This window comes from Mizuhopecten yessoensis, unplaced genomic scaffold, assembly GCF_002113885.1.
Source record: "Mizuhopecten yessoensis strain PY_sf001 unplaced genomic scaffold, ASM211388v2 scaffold11181, whole genome shotgun sequence".
Lineage (NCBI taxonomy): Eukaryota > Metazoa > Mollusca > Bivalvia > Pectinida > Pectinidae > Mizuhopecten > Mizuhopecten yessoensis.
The window spans coordinates 26,094-32,207 of record NW_018408920.1 but is presented as its reverse complement, the minus strand read 5'-3'; the positions used below and the strand labels follow the sequence as shown (position 1 = coordinate 32,207).

Sequence of the window (6,114 nt, the reverse complement as noted above, 5' to 3'; positions counted from 1 at the left end):
ATATATAACCAATGCGTAAACAACTATAACAATTTAAATAATAGAGGTGATGCGTAATAAAACTTAAACCTATTTCAAATTTCAAATAACTCTTTAAGCAATCAAAGTAATACGATTTAGTAATATTGCCTACCTGTACAACAAGTTCGGTGTGTCCATCGTTCACATCGTTCACATGTCACATCGTTCAACATATCGCTTCCTGGCGAGGCCGGACAATCTTCATACACGTACGACAGTCGTCAGACATGACGATCGCAATGAAGTTTCTATCGAAATATCGCTGCATATATGACAAAATTATGCTATTCAAGTTGCCGACTGTCTGTTTAGTTGAAATCATACACATTTGCCTCTTCACACTTGGAAGATCGACAAAGATCGATTTCAACAAGATGTGATGACAAAAAAAAAAATCAACGTCTGTCATCAAATAAAAGTAAAAACAACGTCGGGGGACTATACAGCCATGGTGTTTACACGGGGTTTTCTAGAAGCCATACAGTTTCCAACGCACGAGGTAAAAAGATAAACAAAAGACAGTGATTGTAATGTGTCTTAAATAGCAATCTTACTCCGTATGTTTACACAGGTGTATTTTGTTTTAGACAACATGTAAAATGAAAAGACAACAAATGTACAATTTTTGATTTTATTTATTTAAAAAAAGTAACATGAATTATCTATTATATAAATAAATTTAACTTAAAATTTAGTTCCAAATAAACATGAATCATATATATAATATATGAGGCCGGAACGACTAAGTATACGGGGCCGGACCGGGAAGGGGCCGGAACTACTAAGGTCGGAACGACTATGGACGGAACGACTCGGGGCTGGAACGATCTGTTCGTCATTAGATCTTTTGTATCGAATTGCTAGTATACATTACCTTCTAAGATAACAACACACACGTACCGTGTACGACATCGTGGTCCATATCCATGTTGAATGGCTGAGTCGTCTATACGTAATTATGTCATTGTATATTGTATGTATATATGCATGTGTTTCTATCTATTGTTTTGTTGACGAATCGAATGTCGTTTCGTGTGCTGTTACTGTACTTCTATGCTTGCCCAGCCTCCAAATTATTATATGTAACGTTATGTACTCGCTATATCATGTATCCTTTTCACGTTCACGTCACAGTGTATTTTACAACGATATATGACTATGGTTAAAACAGTAATAGGCATATCACGTGATGGGACGTGTAGGAACACTAGGGGGTGTATGACTAATTCAACCGTGTACTATTATGTACACGTCGTTTATAAATTTTCTCTGTATACACACAATCTGAAAAACTTACTCTTTTTCTCTATGTGACTAGTATTTTATTAATCAGCTGTAATGACATTGAGTTAAACCCAGGTCCTCTGCGTAACCTAGAAATTTCTCATCTTAATATAAGATCCTTAAGAAACAAGACTGATATTGTTGAAACCGAATTAAATGAAAGTGATATTATCTGCCTAACCGAAACACACCTCACCCCTGAAATACCTAATACTGAACTAATAATTCCATGTTACTCTGAAAATCTTTATAGGCTGGATAGAAAACCTGGTCCTGGTGGTGGGGTCTTAATCTATCACAAAAATAACATTTTCACCAAAAGACGATATGATCTTGAACATGATGAAGTTGAAATGGGTGGAAATTCACACTGAGTCGCACAAGTTTCTTCTGGCTTGTCTATATAGGCCAGAATCACCAGTTAGATATTGGGAAATTTTAGATTCAGTCATTGAAAAAGCTGTGAACACTAACTTAGATAAAGTGATTACTGGTGATATTAATATCATTATGTTAAATCTTCAACCCCATTCCCACCTTGGTAGACTAATAACAAAATTGAATCTTTCTAGTTTTATCACAGACCCCACCCGTATCACTCCAACTTCATCAACTTCAATTGATATTGTCTTTTCCAACAACAGAAATATAGTTAAAAATGCTTCCTCCTATTTGTTGTGGCCATTATCTGATACAATTTAATATTTCCTATGCAGTTTTTTTAAAAACAAACCTATTGAAAGAAAATTCTTATTTATCAAGATGCAGATTATGATCAGATGATTAGATGTATTTTAGAAAAAGATTGGGAAAACCTTATCAATATACCTGATACAAATGAATTTAACAATATTTTATGTGATACAATAAAGCACTTAATTAATGAATCTATACCCACTAAGTATGTAACAATTAGACCAAATGATAAAAAATGGATGACTAATGATATTAGACTACATATAAGACAAAGAAATAGGGCTCATAGGAAAGCAAAATCTAGTAATTCGGCTTTTCACTGGGAAAATTATAGAAACAAAAGAAATGAAACCATTAGTAGAATACGTGATTCCAAGAAAAAGTATGTTACAAAATTTACAAAAATCATTAACCGACAAAACTATTCCCCCTAACAAGTGGTGGAAAATTGCACGAAATGTCCTTAATATAAATAACAAATCTACTTCTATTCCCCCACTAACACACAATACATCATTTATTCAACATCCATTTGACAAAGTTGAATGCTTAAATAAATACTTTGCATCAATATCTACCACTTCTGTAAATACTGAACCTATACCTGAAACTACTAACGATTTTCCTAATTCCATAAATGATATTGATATAACCCAAAAGGATGTTAAATATCAGCTATTTCTTTTGAATGTTAATAAACCTGCTGGACCAGATGATATGATTCCCAGAATAATCAAACAATTACATCCATCTATCCTCTTTCCTCTAACTCTTCTATTTAACAAAACACTTGAAACTGGTATTATCCCCTCAGCTGGAAGATGGCTAATATTAACGCTATTTATAAAGGTAAAGGATTAGTTAATGAGGTGTCTAATTACAGACCAATCTCTGTTACTTCATGTTTTAGTAAAATGTTGGAAAAAATCATTTTTAAATATCTGTAAAATTACCTTTGGCAATCGTGATGTAAACATTATACTTTGCCAATAAAGAAATAATGCTAGTAATCTAAATTATGATCGTTATAAAGATCACTTAATTGAATCTCCAATGTGTGAGTGTAACGGATCTTTCGAAACTGCTGCACATTATTTTTCTGAATGTAATCAATATAATAATATTCGCCAGACTCTCCAACNAGTACAAGATATATCATCTAATGTAATATAATATGGAATTGATTAGATACTTTATTCTACCTTTGATAATTACTAATTTAGCTGTAATATATACCTTTTGAATGAAATTGGCTCTGGGCAGCTTAGATGAGTTTTTTTCCTTTATTTTGTGTGTGTGTTTTTGTGTTTTTGTGGGTTTTTTTTGTTTTTTGTTTTTCCGTTTTCTTCTTCTTCTTTCTTACATCAAGATATGAAGTAACTCCTTTCAATTTAATTAAAGAAATACTATATTACTTGCAGGAGTTGGTGTAGCCCTACTTACAAATTATATATCTATTTGCTGAAATTGGCTTTTGATCCTCAACGGTGTGTGATGGCTAGTGTGTTATACATATGGACTGTATGGCCTGTATCTGTTGGGGGAATAAATCCAATATCACCAAATATTTATACTCAACAGTTTACCTTATATGAATACCAGTAACTCATTGTCTAGTACTTGATGTTATTCACTGACGATAATAGTCTAGTAAATAACTCAAATTATATATCCCTGGTGAAAGGGTTACTATATCTCAAGAATACTGAACAAGTCTGTTTACATCAAGGAGTTACTTCCCCTTATCCAAAACATCATATCAATGTACAAATATATGTCTGTGTTTCTTACCACCTGTTGTCACTTTAATAAGAGGACTTAAATAGACTATGCCTGATGTCTGATCCTATTGACTTTTGCTTATATTGTCAATAAAATTGAAACGAAAAAAACGAATTTTTATATAAAAGACGTTACGATTGAACTGCAACCGTATACTTACCACCCGTAGAGATTGAAAAGGAGCGTACAAAGATTAAAAAGGAGGGGTACATGTGCAAGGCTAGAAAGGGGGTGTATGCAATGAATGAAGACGAGGGTAGTTCAAGAATTTAAAAAATATGTGTACAAGGCTTGCAGAGGAGGGAACATAAATTATTAAGGAGAGGTACTGAGTTTGAAGAGGAGAGTATATTTGATTGAAAGGGAACGGTGTAAGATTTGTTGAAGCAGTGTGCAAGAACTGAAGACTTTATACGTATGCAAAGTTCGAAAAGTAAAGAAGGCATACAGAGGGTCAGTGTAAGGCTTAAATGCCGGGTACATTGTACAAGGATTAAAAAGGATATGTTAAAGGATTAAATAGGATGGTAAAGAGATTAAAGCGAAGGAGTGCAAACAGGAATGAGAGGTGGGTGCAAAACTTCTAAGGACACTGGCACATTTGTTCAATGAATAAACATGAGATGTATATGTACAAGGATTGAAAAGGAGGGGTTCTAGCCTTAAAAATGGACAGGACCAGGGTTAACGAGAGGTAAAATGATTAAAGAGGACGGGTACTGAGCTTAAAGGTGGCGGGTACCAGGATTATAAAAATGAGTTACAAGGACTGAAAAGGACGGGTACTAGGCTTAAAAAGGGACAGGTTAAGGAGAAGTACAAGGATTGAAGAGGACGGGTACTAGGCTTAAAAAGGGACAGGTTAAGGAGAAGTACCAGGATTGAAGAGGACGGGTACTAGGCTTAACGGAGACGGTTCGAGGTTTGAAAAGATATACAAGGTTTGATGAGGAGGGTACTGAGCTTAAAAAAGACGGGTACCGGAATTAAAAAGATGTACAAGGATTGATGAAGAGGGGTACTGAGCTTAAAGGGGACGGGTACTAGGATTAAAGAGAGGTACAAGTATTGATGATGACGGGAACTGAGCTTAAAGTAGACGGGTACAGAAGGGAAAAAGAGATACAATTATTGAAGAGGAGGGGCACAAGGCTTAAAGGGAACGGGGAACAGGATTAAAGAGAGGTACAAGTATTGATGATGACGGGAACTGAGCTTAAAGTAGACGGGTACAGAAGGGAAAAAGAGATACAATTATTGAAGAGGAGGGGCACAAGGCTTAAAGGGAACGGGTAACAGGATTAAAGAGAGGTACAAGGATTGATGATGACGGGTACTGAGCTTAAAGGAGACGGGTACTAGGATTAAAGAGAGGTACAAGGATTGATGATGACGGGTACTGAGCTTAAAGTAGACGGGTACAGAAATTAAAAAGAGATACAATTATTGAAGAGGAGGGGCACAAGGCTTAAATGGAGTGGGTACAAGGGCTGAAAAGGAGGAGCACTATGGTGGAGGAGGGTAGTACAATGATTAAAGAGAAAGGCTTTAGATTGTTAGGAGATGTACAAGAGTTGAAGAGAAGGTGTAGAAAATAATATTTAAGCTATATCAGCGCATGGGTTGATCAGAATTGTTGTCAGAGGTTCATGTTGTCGTAGGCACAGGGACATGAGAATTTGTTACAGTTTATATTTGACCTAAACCAAGGTTTCAGAGTAATTTTACATGTTTTAGAGGTTTTGTCATTTCGGGTGTCATTTTTACCGAAAGTCGATCTTAACCCCTAAAACATGTACACCTTAGTTTAGGGCCAAATTAAGCTGTGACAAATTATCAGGTCCCTGTGGACGTAGGTTGTTGTGAGTGTAGCGGAACTGGACCGGGTGGATTGTTGGCCGTCCATTACATTTTCTCTTTGTCCTGTTACATGAGACAGCAACATATTAATCAGTCCAGCTGATGATACAATACGTTGTAAGCTGTAATGCGATAGGCCTATGGAAACCGAAACTAAAATACAATTTACATTAAGAAATAAGGAATGCAGACTCATAGACGTAAGTCTCTCTACACTCTCAATGTGCTAAGTTTGAATGCTTAGTGTTCTGTGGTTTCATCTGGATTCTTCTCGAGTGGATGATATGTGAACGGTAGAGGCCGTTAGAGACTTTTTGTCTGAAACTCGATGGGATGAAAGATTTACACATAGAACACTGGCAATACATCTTGCACATATACTACATTATCAAAATCTTCTAGCTGAATTGCCTCATTTTATTTTTTCATATTTTGATGTTGTTGTATCCCTTACTTTTTATCACTCCTACC

At 35.4% G+C, this 6,114-nt stretch overlaps 1 protein-coding gene across 1 annotated transcript in view; it reads left to right on the top strand.

The window, feature by feature from the left end:
* The first annotated feature begins 814 nt into the window (after positions 1-814).
* The window catches only part of LOC110440449 (heat shock 70 kDa protein 12A-like), a 30,854-nt gene continuing 25,554 nt past the window's right edge, over positions 815-6,114 (top strand). The window contains exon 1 of the mRNA XM_021483547.1: positions 815-973. The gene's annotated coding sequence lies outside the window, so the exon portion shown is untranslated. The remainder of the gene's footprint in view (positions 974-6,114) is intronic.